This window comes from Cynara cardunculus (assembly GCF_001531365.2).
Source record: "Cynara cardunculus var. scolymus isolate 2C chromosome LG 12, CcrdV1, whole genome shotgun sequence".
In the NCBI taxonomy this organism is placed as follows: domain Eukaryota; kingdom Viridiplantae; phylum Streptophyta; class Magnoliopsida; order Asterales; family Asteraceae; genus Cynara; species Cynara cardunculus.
This window is the reverse complement of record NC_037539.1, coordinates 30,772,620-30,786,359: the sequence shown is the minus strand read 5'-3', so window position 1 is coordinate 30,786,359 and position 13,740 is coordinate 30,772,620.

The following is a 13,740-nucleotide window of genomic DNA, read 5'->3' as shown; positions in this document are numbered from 1 at the left end:
AAATAGGAAAGAAACGACTATGTAAAATCTTGTAACACATCAAATAAAGAATAAATTTGTTTCTAAATACCAACACTTGATAACTTATAATGACAATCTAAGATTAACATCAACAATTAATAAATCAAACCCTACACAAAATCAAGATTAGGGACGTGTGTTACTAAAACCCAACAACAATTGATATCTCCAAAATATAGAAAATGTCCTCGAAATTGCTACATCCTTCTCATGCCTCTAACTAGCACTCAAATCATTATAGTGTTGCTAGTACCATTCCTCAACGAGAACTTGATGCACATGCCGACAAATAAGAATAGCTAGGCTTAATGTCTAGTGAGTTGAAGAAGTTTTCATCATTAATATATAATGGTAAAACTGAAAGCATGTTATTTAAATCACCATTTCCAAAATGAAATGTAAGTAACATTACAGTAACATCTTTTTCAAAACACATAATATGTGTGATGAAACCTCATTAATCAAAACACTCATTTAAATGTGAAATCAAAACCTAATACTCACTCAAACATGAATACATCATAATATTCAAATACCAAAAACATGGATATAACTCTTTTCTCGAAAACACCAAAATACGGATAAGGTCCAAGACAAACCACAAATTATAGATAATACACTAGCATTCAAGATAGGAACATTAAGCTTCCCACTTGACAACACATGACATTTAACCCTCATGAATAAGGGTTAAAACAACCATAATACTCACGGTCCCAGAGTTCGACTAATAGGTATGACAACGTGGTGGCGATGGGGCAGCGAATGCAATACCCGGGCCCGGTTCTGGTATCTCATCCCCGTCCCCGACAGGTGCGACAAACCGAACCCCCTCCCCGGTTTTTGTTAGGTCTATCCTCGTTTTATCCCTAGTTCAATGATAAATAATTCAAAAATTGGTCAAAAAACTCGTTGAAAAATATAATATATTATATAGCATATTAAAAAATATAATTCTAATTAATATATATACATACAGGGACGAGACAAGTTGGGGAATAGAATACCTGGTCTTGACCTTGATTTTCAACATGTCTGGGATCTTGGGACCCGGTACCCGTCTTTACGAGGAATCCCCAGCCTCGAGCAGGGCTGGTGAACCGGGTTTCCAACAGGACGAGACAGATCACCATGCGTACCGACTCATAAGAATTCATCTCTACAATACCGAGATGATCACAATGCTTACACGAGTATTAGTCAACATAAGTCAAAATATGCAATTACGCAATATTTATGCAAACTCATGCTCCAATATATGATTTGGTCAAAAAATCACCAATATTGGGATAAATCATCTCTAGAAGAAAACCATACAATTTATACTTCCAAAAAATATCTTATAACTCAATAATATGCAAGTCCCGGATAGTTTAGAAAAACAAATATATTAAAAGTGCATCCACGTCAAATAATCTCCATTATTATAGGCGAAGAATCGTGTGATAAAGAGAGTTAAGGTGAGAAGCATAAGAAGGGATCTGAACCGCTGATCACCTTTAATCTCAAACTCAACCATGAATCGCGCTTGATACGGGTATTGATCAGATGTATCTCGATGTATCTCGATGCATCTCATCCAAATGTGCATCCAAGGGTGAAGATCTCTTCTTACGCTTCTCACCTTAACTCTTTTTCTGATCAAAATCCAACCCTATATGTATAACAAATCATCAAAATACCACATTTTATGATTTATTTATCTAAAAGTCCAAAAATCCCCAAATATGAGCTTTTCTCAAGATTTATAAAACCAAATGTACAAAAGTTGTAGTTTCATCAAATACTCAACAATATTTGATAAATATCAATGAAACTACTTTAAGACTCCAAGATGAACATTTTTGATATGTACAAAGTTTTCACAAAACAACTTGAACCTACCTTGTTAGGTTAGGTTAAACCAAGATTCCAACTCAATCTTTAACTTCCAAAATGATGGTTCAAGTTCCATGAGCTAAACTTCCCAAAAACACTTCAAGAGCAACATTCAAACTAAAAGACACCAAATAATTACACAAACTCCAAATCCACCAACAATCCCAAACAAAAAGCACAAAATATCCAAAATAAGCTTACATTTTGCATCTCCTTCCATAGATCTTTCATCTTTAGGATCCACTCTCCATTTGCTCCAAAAAAAATTCTCCAAAAATCGACCCTAAATTGCCTAAAACGCCAAAAGAAGAGAAGAATGAAAATGGGTGAGGATTGGGGAAGAAAACCCTAAAAATCGGTTTAAAAATCGACCTTGGCGTGCGAGGCCACCTTTGGGGCGATTTAAGTCACACCAAAAGTTGCCCGGCCCACTGCCTTGGGTGCCTGGCATGCGGCCTAGGCTGCCGGGCCAGTTGACCGTTCTCCCGAGCGTTCTTCAGGATATTTTCCCAGCCATTCCCTTACTGTTTTTCAAATATTATGGGTGTTTTATTATATCAATACTAGTCTTGTGCACCACACGTTGCTATTAAAGACATATTTAGTCAATGAACCTTTTACTATTAAAGACACCTTTCATCATCTTTATATATAATTTACTTTAAATAAAAGTGTGACAAAAACATATTTAGCAATGCATTTTTTTACATTTAAATAACATTTTTATCATTTTTATGTACTTAAATCTATTCTCCAACATATCATGTCTCCATCGATGTGGGATGACCAAAACAAAACCACAATTCAAAATTTTAAAATACTGAAATATTAAAATGTCACTCATGCACATATCATATTCTTTTTACAGAGTTATATATTATAAATATATTGATTGATTTATTGGCCTTCCTAATTTTTTTTTATTTTGTTCATATTGACACTAAAGAAAGAATTTTGTAGAAAATAACCATTAATTTGAAGACAAACATGAATTACATCATTCTCTTTATATACTATTATACTCTATCAGTATATCAATTTCTCATCAATATTAGATACCCAAAAACTGACCATAATGCATTATCTTAAAATACTTAATTCTCTTTATTGCTTTCTACTAAGTTTATTTTTATTATCATTTATATTGATATTATAATTTTTTAATGATTTTGTTTTTTATTGACACTAATGAGAAAGTTTTTATAAAAATAACTATAACTCGAAAAAATTGGAGGCAAAACATGGCTTACATAGCTACATGATTAGGGTTGTAAAAGAACCGAACGTTCAGCGAACCATTCGGCGGGAAGTTCGTTTATTTAATAAATGAATGAACATAAACAATTTTTTTTTTGTTCATTTAGTTAAACGAACGAACATGAACAAGAGTCTCGTTCGTTCTTTTATGTTCATGAACGTTCGTTTACGTTCATTTATGTTCGTTTATATATCAAATTTAATAGATAATCTTTTATTTATTTACTTTGAATTCAAATAATATTTATTTATGTTCGTTTAACCCGTTCGTTTATGTTCATTTAGCCCATTCATTTATGTTCGTTTGTTTACGTTCGTTTAGCATGTTAACGAACGAACATAAACGAACACGAACACACCTAATTTCTAAACGAACGAACACGAATACAAAGATTTTCGTTCGTTTACTGTTCTTGTTTGTTCGTTTGTTCAGTTAAGTTAAACGAACAAACATGAACAAGCATCCGTTCGTGTTCGTTCGGTTCGTTTACAGCCCTATACATAATGTTTGAAAGTTCTAAAGTTATCTTTTATACAAATATATTGATAATTGATAAATTAATTTATTTTTGAATTGTTTACAGCCCTATACATAATGTTTGAAAGTTCTAAAGTTATCTTTTATACAAATATATTGATAATTGATAAATTAATTTATTTTTGAATTGTTTACAGCCCTATACATAATGTTTGAAAGTTCTAAAGTTATCTTTTAAAGAAAGATTTTTTTTTTTTGAAAAAGTTGATGGCTAAAATTATATTTAACATTTGTGAAACTTTATTTTTATATCAACGTGGGATAATCAACTCAATACTATAATCAAATATTTGAATTTTTCTTATTTAAAAAGATGGTGGCTAAAACTTATATTTAACCAACCCAAACTTTTTATATTTCAATTCTTCATCTTCTTCTTATATACTCATAAATTTGTGAAACGTTTTTCTCTCTATCAATGTAGGATAATCAATTTAGCACCACAATCCAAAATTTGAGAAAATGAAAAACCTCATTTTGGAAAAAAGATGGTGGCTAAATTTTATATTTAACCCACCCAAAATTATCAAATTTCAATCCATCATTTTCTCCTTATATACTCATGATATTTGTGAAACTTCTTTCTATCGATGCAGAGATAATCAGCTCAATACCGCAATTGAATATTTGAGAACTGTTTCGAAAAAAAAAAATATATGGTGGCTAAAGTTATATTTAACCAACTCAAACATTTCAAATTTCAATTTATATACTCATGATATTTGTAAAAAAAAAAAATTCTCTCTCTATCAATGTGAGATAATCAACTTATCACCACAATCTAAGATTTGAGAAAGTCTTAAACTCATTTTGAAAAAAGATGGAGCTTAAAAGTCATATTTAACCAACTCAAACTTTTTAAATTTCAATTCACATCTTCTCCTTATATACTCATAAAAGTTATGAAACGTTTCTTCTTTCTATCAATGCGGGATACTAAACTTAGCACCACAATCCAAGAATTGAGAAATTCACAAACCTCATTGTGTTACATCATTTACCTTTGGTTGTTCCTTTAATATATATATATATATATATAGAGAGAGAGAGAGAGAGAGAGAGAGGGAGAGAGAGAGAGAGAGAGAGAGAAGTGATCAATTGCAAACCGCCCTCATTTGTGGAAACCTTACAAACTAATTTCATTCATCCATTTTCTTCATCAATGATCAATAATAAATGAGTTTATATTAGGAAATAAAAAAAGAAAAAAATAAAAGTTTAATTTTTTTTAAAAAGGGAAATTTGTCAAATCCCCAACAATGAATTAGGTATATCCTACTAACTACTATTAATTATGGAAATATATTAATGGAAACATTTCATATGCAAGTAGGTAAATATTTTTTCTTAATATAATTTTTTTACCATTAATATTTTTTATTATTTTATTAAATTATACTTATTAAAATATGAATTGTAAGACGGACCAATTGTCAAATTCATATTTTAATAAGTATAATTTAATAAAATAATAAAAAATATTAATGGTAAAAAATATATTAAAAAAAAGATTTACCTCCTTCCATATGAAACGTTTCTATTAATACATTTCCATAATTAACAGTAGTTATTACCTTTCATTATTAATCAATATACAATGAAATGACCATTATACCCTTACTTATTAAAATTAAATAAAAAAACGGAATATTATTGTTGGTCGAAAGTGGTTCGCATAGTTTTCATGAATTGAGCGGTTTGCAACGTAACTCGTTTCTCTCTCTCTCTCTCTCTCTCTCTCTCTCTCTCTCTATATATATATATAAATGAACTCTCATAGTTTTCATAAATATCTCAATTGATTGGATTGCATTGGTTGTACAAATGAACATGGTTGCATTTGAAATATACCCCACACACACACACACACATATATATATATATATATATATGTTATGCACCAAGAAAGATATAAGAACAACGAATTAAACAGTAATGCAACAATGGAACAAATAGTCGGCTTGTCTATTGATCAAATGATGAATATAGTGTTTGCTTTGCCACAGTACGGTGCTCTAATGATTACAAATGATTGGAATGAAAATCTTAACCCTATTCTAGAAAACAGGAAAACTATTTATACCTTGACGGTATTTACACATTTAGTTCTTCTACTTTGTTACAATCAAAATTAAATAACTAAAATTCTCCCCCTTTGTAATTAAACAATCTTCGTCTTCTCGGGCGGAGGCCAAAGTATGTCTCGATTCTTCTCAGAGTCCTTTGATACTCTAGTTTTTTGTCAATTAGATCAAGAACATTAATCATTAGGTTTTTGTTGTGAGGGCCGAGCTTATTAAGGCCCCTTCTTTCCAAATCGAGCTTGCTTGATAACTTTATTTGAAAATCTTTATGGTTCCATCAGAATAAGTTGCTAGATCGTTGAACCTCATGAATTTCTTCTCACTGATGTTGTTGGAGTACACGATCCCAAACACAGGTTGCTCTATGATCAGGAACAAAGGCAGGGACTCTATATCTTCAAGACTCTGATTTGGCTTAAGCAAGTTCACCTTCCGTTGATTGCTTTCGATGCCCATATGCAGATCTGTCACGTACCCGAGCATTATCTGTCGGTGCATGAAGCGCTTGATAGCTTCGAGAGCTATTTGGACATCTTCCGGTCTGATAGTCTAGTTATGGATGTCCATGTACATGGTCTCGTAGTCTTCAAAGGATAGGTGCCTGAGTCAGCTTTCGAGAACTTCCATTCCTTGGCATCAGTTTTGAGAATGGTGAAAACTAGGAATCAGAAGTTCACGAGTCTGTCAGTATATATTGACTTTACGTCCACGATCTTGTGCCTTATCTTGTACATCTCTAGAGGTTGAGCCTTAACCTTGAGCATATGCATGTATTCAATGACCTGTATACTGTTGAGGTGAGTGATTCTGAGAACTTGAACTAGATCCAATTCAATAATTCTTCTAACGAAGATCTTGTACTCTAGATCTTCAAGGAACAGGACCCTGATCCTTGTTCTTTCCCACCTCTGAACTTGTTATGCTACTGGAGTACTCTAGCCCGAGGTTCTCGATGGTTGTTGTTGGGGAATTGACCGTTCTCTGATTGGTGATTCTGTATGGCTTTGTTGAGAACATTGATATGGTCAAAGTCCCCTTCTTCAAGCATTTCGTCGTCGGAGAACACAAAGAAGTCATTGATTTCTTCTTTAACTTGCTGAGGCTGAGGTCTTTCTTCATTAGATTCAACATCGATTACCGCACGTTGGACATCTGCAACAACAGTTGTTTCTCTTCTTTGCACATCAGCAACTTACAACTTTTCAACCATTGGCTTTGGTTCCACCTTGGTCGCTTCGGTGGATTGATGATGACCTTGACCTTGTGAATGAGATGGTTCAGCACTTGAGGTCTGTCTTTGGATTGTACGGGAGATGTCAGGGCATGTGGTTCGCTGTCTCTTCTCCCCCTCATGATGATTAAGATCGTCGCCCCTGTCATCATGCCTGCGTTTGGAACCACTGGCCTAAATCTTGCAAGTGTCCTCAAGGATCTGGATCCTCTCGGACAGCAACTGGAATGAAGATTGGAGTGTATCCACCATTGAGCTTATTTGAGTAGTGAGGCTTCGGAAACTTGTTCTGACTTCATCTTGAAAAGCGTTGAACTCCATTCCCATGACATACTCAGGTTGTGTTTGTTCCCTGAGCATGCCAATAAAATCAGCTTCTACCTATCCTCCTTCATATGCATGAGACAACAGTTTGTACCCCAACTCAGATACATGTGGGACCCCTTCGTACCATTATGGTCAAAATCTGCCCCATATTGTCAAATCGCCCGAGAGGCGATTTGAGTGGCCATTTTGTTAAAAGTGTGTGATAAATGGTTATTTTGTTAATGTCAATTGCATAAATCGGTTACTTTGGTAATTTCCATTTTATAAATATATTTTTTCCGAATAAAATGGTCGGCTAATAAAACATATTTAGTCAATGCCTCTTTTTACATTTCAAGAGAATCATGATCATTTATATATACTCACTTCTAATCTTCATTCTATCAACTCACCACTGATGCGGGATGAACAAAAACAAAACCTTAATTTAAGATTCTAAAATACTCAAATAATACAATTCCATCTCATATATATATATATATCATGTTCTTTTTACAGATTTATACATTATAGATGTATTGATTGATATATTGACATTCACAAACAATTTTTTATTTTGTTTATACTAATACAAATCAGAGAGTTTTATAAAAAATAACTATTACTCCAAAAATTGGAGGAAAAAATGATTTACATAAAGACATGGTTTTTTTAATTTTCGAAAGAATCATCGTCCTCTTTATATACTTATCACACCTTATCAATTTCTCATCAATGTGAGATATCAAAAAACTAACCACAATACAAGATTTTAAAATACTTAATTCATGAATTTCTTTTTACTAAGGGGCCGTTTACCTAAACACTTACCCGGTAAGTACTTATCGGTAAAATTCAACACTATCGTTTACTTACCAGTCAAGATTTTATTCACTAAAACACATTGTATACAACAATTTATCCTGGTAAGCGCTAACCATGGTAAGAGTCCTCGTCTTCACTTACTGGATAAGACTTGAGATTCTTGCCTTCGTTATTACCGGGTAATATTCTTAGTCATTGTCATATTCATTCGAAAAAAGTAAAGTGACTTGGTAACCGCTTACTCGGGTAAGCGTTTGGTAAACGGCACCTAAGTTTATTTTTATTGTCATTTATATTGATCACATACTATTTTCTTATATCGTTTACGTTGACACTAATGAAAAAAAAAACCATTACACCAAAAATAATTATTTCATTTATATTGACACAACACTATGTGTTGGTAGAAAAACATCCCCCTTCATTTTTATACCAACTTTGTTTCGCCAATATATTATCTTTTTACCAATGTAGGAAAATTAAAGAATACTGTAATTCAAGACTTTGAGAATACTCAAAATTTTATAATGTCACATCAACTCCTATTGTTGTTTCTTTATAAAAAAACTATTACCAAAAATTAATGGCCAAATAATGACTTACATAATTATATAACCCTTTTAATTTTCGTATTTATCACACTCTATCAATGTATCAATTTTCCATGAATGTAAGATTTTCAAAAACCAACCACAATGCAAAATTTTAATATACATCACTCTTAAAATGTCATCTTAATATTTTAAAGTCATCTTTTATATGAGATAAACATACTTAATTCATATTTCAAGATTTAAGAAATACTCAACTCAGTATATTATATTCTTACCAATATAGGAAAACTAAATAATACTATAATTCAAGACTTTGAGAATATTAAAATTTTATAATGACATATCAACTCTGATTGTTGTTCCTTTATAATAAAAAAAACTATCACTTAGAAATTAGATGTCAAACAATGACTTATATAGTTATATTACTTTTTTAATTGTCGAAAGAATCACATGCTTATTTTTATACATAATTATCATACTCTATCAATCTATCAAATTTTCATCAACGTGGGGTTCCCAAAAACCAACCACAATGCAAGATTTTAAAATACATCATTTCAATATTTTAAAGCCATATTTTTATATGGAATCATTAAACTTAACCACATTTCAAGATTTAAGAAATACCCAGCTTAGTATATTATATTCTTACCAATGTGGGAAAACTAAACAACACTATAATTCAAGACTTTGAGAATACTCAAATTTTATAATGACACATCAACTCCAATTGCTGTTCCTTTACAATAAAAAAAACTATCACTCCGAAATTAGAGGCCAAACAATGACTTGTATAATTATATTGCTCTTCTAATTTTCAAAACAATCACATGCTTATTTTTATATATAATTATCATACTTTATCAATATATCAATTTTTCATTAATACGGGGTTCTCAGAAACCAACCACAAAAACCAACCACAATGCAAGATTTCGAAATACATTACTTTCAAGATGTCATCTCAATATTTTAAAATCTTTTTATATGGAATCAGCAAACTTAACACATTTTAAGATTTAAGAAATAGTCAACTTTGTTTTGTCAATATATTATTTTCTTACCAATGTAGAAAAACTAAACAACACTATAATTCAAGACTTTGAGAATACTCAAATTTTATAATGTCATCTCAACTCCTATTTGTGAAAACTGGATCTTGGTTATCACTCAAGGGAATTAATACGTGATTATCTGATTAAATGATCACGTGATAGCATGATAAATTTGGTTTATTTGATCATGCTAGTGAGTGTGGAAATTATGTGCATATGTAGAAGTATATATATATATATATAATATATATATATATGTGATTATACACACATGCATGTTATGAGAATGCATGGTGTGTGTGGATGTATGCATGTGCATGAAGTGGGTTAGCATGGGAAGGGGGCTGTTTAGCCGACCTTCCAGTTTTAGAAAGATATAAAAGGAGGGCTTAGCCTCCATTTCTTCTCTTCTTGCCATTTTTAAAAGTTGTGCGATTTAAGAATAGAAAGAGAGTTGACCGGATTTCAAGTATCAGATTTCAAGAAGATTGTTTTCAAAGGCTTGTTAAGGTGAATAATTTCTAAACCTTTTTGCATAAAACTTATTAATGGTTTTATTTGAATGCTATTTACTATTGGAAAGAAATCAATTATTTGCTTAAGGGTTTTATCCGAACAAAGGCTGACCAGATTAAGTTTAAATCGGGCAAGAGTTGGGCGATTAAGCTTTAAACCAACCAAGCGTTAAGCAGTTTAGTTTTAAACTGGTTAAGCTTTGAGCGAGTTATGAATGATAAGAATGATTAACATTTTGAACGGAGAAGTAGGAATACGATCATGTGGTGACCGGATTATTTTTAAATCGGTCAAGCTTTGAACGATGTATTGTCCGGACTTTTTATTCGGACAAAAGATGGAATTTATTTCTAAGTGTTAAATCGGACAAGCCTTGGGCGATGAGTTGTCCGGATTTGGAAAAAAAGGCTAAGACTTGACCGGAGATGAAGTCCGGCCAAGTCCATGTTGACCGGATTTGTATTGTGCCTTGTGCTTGATTGATAAAAATTGTTATTTTATCATAAAATGGAGATTTGATATAAATGATTTTGGATTGATAATAATTTCAATGGCTACGGTCTATTTGGAGTTATTTTTGTAAAATGTTTTGATGAGGAAATAAGGGTGGCATATCAAGGAGAGATGTACCATGGGATAAGGGTGGCATATCAAGGAGAGGTGTACCATGGGATAAGGGTGGCATATTAAGGAGAGGTGTACCATGGGATAAGGGTGACATATCAAGTAGAGGTGTACATTTGATATAAGGGTGGCATTTGTATGTGAGCTGTATGATATAACTCTTTCTATTATATCCCTTAAGACTACCTTGGTCTGGAATCTTTATTTCTTTGTGATTTAAGAATTTAGGATCAAGGTTCTTATTGGAAGTCATAGTCTGAATGTTATTGAGGAGAAAACATCAGGTTTGACCTGAAACTTTATATAAACCTAGTTTGATTAGAAAAAGGTTTAAAAGTGGCATTATATGAAACCTGATTGGTTCAAATATATGATATTTGAATAGCTAAATGCTTAGCTTGAAAAGTGGAAAGGGTTTGGTATTTTGTTCCTATTTCGTTCATATATTTGTTATATATATGAATAAGTTGTTTTTCATAAAGATTTTGGTGATTTTTACCCTGCAATATCATAATAGGGTATCTCACTAGACCATTCGGTCTACCCCTCGTTTTGTGATTTTAACTATGTATTGCAGGAGGTTCAGACTGTAAGGGAAAATGGAAAATTTGATATTTTCCTATATGCATTTCTACATGAAGATATGTCTTGATGTACAGTTTTGATTGATTAGTACAAGAAATGTATTTGAATTTTGGACCTTGTATTTGGTTATAATAGATTCTTGTACTAAGGGACCTKAATGGGATAATATCATGTATTTCTTTTGTATGAAATATGTGTTACATGCAATGTGTGGTTTGGGGTGTTACAGAAAGTGGTATCAGAGACTGAGTTTAAGGGATTTAGGTATTTAACAGCATGATACCTAGACTTAAACTATTTTATTAAATGTTAAGGGTCTCGAACATAGTTAGCTCCATTGGAAATAAATATGATGGGTTGAAAGAACAGTGTGTAAGGTAAATCTTAATTACATCTGGGCAGTGTAATTATGAATTTACAGGTACACATCTGAACTTGAATACTTCATTATATTTGGGAATGTGAATACGTGATTATTAACACTAAAATCTGCAGATGTCTAGCCGAACCCAAAGATCTGAAAGAATGGCTCATCCAGAATCTGAGGAAAGGGAAGAATCGCCCGTTAATCTTCCGACTAGCACGTCTGGAAATAGAGGTCGGGGAAGACCAAGGGGACGAGGCAGAAGAAGAAGTCAGTCTCAGGGAAAGGGTCGGACTGAAGTACATTCTGAACATGAAGAATCCCATTCTGGGAATGTTCAGGAAAGATCAGTGCCACACCCTGAATATGTAACCAGGGACATGTTGGCTGAAGAAATGGGAAAGTTGCGGGAAACTTTGACTTATATTATGGGAATTCCAGCCAGGGTAGAGACAGAAAGAATAGAAGTTCATCCCTCGATGCCAGTTATTCACAACAAGGAGGGAGATATTAAAATGTTTCTGGCATGTAAGCCACCAACATTTTCTGGAGAAAGAGATCCAGTGAAAGCTGTATGCTGGATTAAAGAAATGGAATCAGTATTCAACACCATTCGGTGTCCGAAAACAGATAAAGTTCGATTTGCTGTTTCTGTATTAAAGTCAAATGCTTTGTTTTGGTGGGAAGTTGAATCGTCTGCCAGAACGGATGTTTTACAGACTTTGTCTTGGGTAGAATTTGTGGACCGATTCAAAAACCAGTTTTGTCCTAAGACAGCAGTGAGGGAAATGGAAGAAGATTTCCTGAAGCTAGAACAAGGAAATGGAACAGTTCGAGAGTATACCGAGAAATTTATTGAATACTCTCGATTTGCCGAGCATTATGTTTCATCAGAATCCCGGAAGATAGAAAGGTATATTTGGGGTTTGAAACCCTCAATCAGAGAGTTTGTAATTGCCATGAACCCCAATACCTTTTCATTAATGGTAAACGCGGCTGAAGTGACCGAACGAAATAAAAATCGACAGGCAGAAGGAAAAATTGTAGAGAAGAGAAAATGGGAGGGGCCTTCATCTTTTAGAGGGCCAAAAACTGTAAGATATGATAACATATCTGAGCAGAAGATCAGTGAGAAAGTATGCTCACAGTGTCGACAGGTTCACCAGGGTGAATGCAAGATGGATCCAAGGAAATGTTATAAGTGCGGCGAAACAGGTCATCTTTCTAGAAATTGCCCAGCTAATCGAAGGTGTTTTAATTGCAATTATCCGGATCATATTCGACCGAATTGTCCCTTGTTAAGAACTCCGCAGTTAATGATGGGGAGTAACGCGTCGGGTACACGGGGAAGGCTTACTGTGAACAGAGGAGGGCAAGGAGGGGCGCGGGGACGGTCCTTCCAGATGACTAAGAATGAGGCAGAAGCATCGCCGGATGTAATAACAGGTACATTCCTTTTTAATTCAGTACATGCTAAGGTGTTATTTGACTCTGGTGCAAACTTTTCGTTTGTATCACCATTGTTTGCTCAAACTGCATGTTTGAATTCTGTGTTACTTGATGATGAGTTAGTAGTTGATACTGCTAATAGTCATGAACTGTTACTAGTATGTTCAATAACTGTATTATTGCTATTGGGGACTGTAAACTTTCGATCTGGTTATTTCCCATGCCAATGAAGGAATTTGATGTAGTGGTGGGTATGGACTGGTTGGCAAGGTATCAGGCTAGTATTAATTGTAATCAGAAAATGATTAGAATTATTATGCCAGACCAGGGAACAGTTGTTATTTATGGTGATCGTCAGAATCACCATACTAGTATTTTGTCAGTAATGAAAGCCCATAAAAGTATTCGAAAGAAGTGCCAAGGATGTTTGGCATACGTAATTGATCTGAA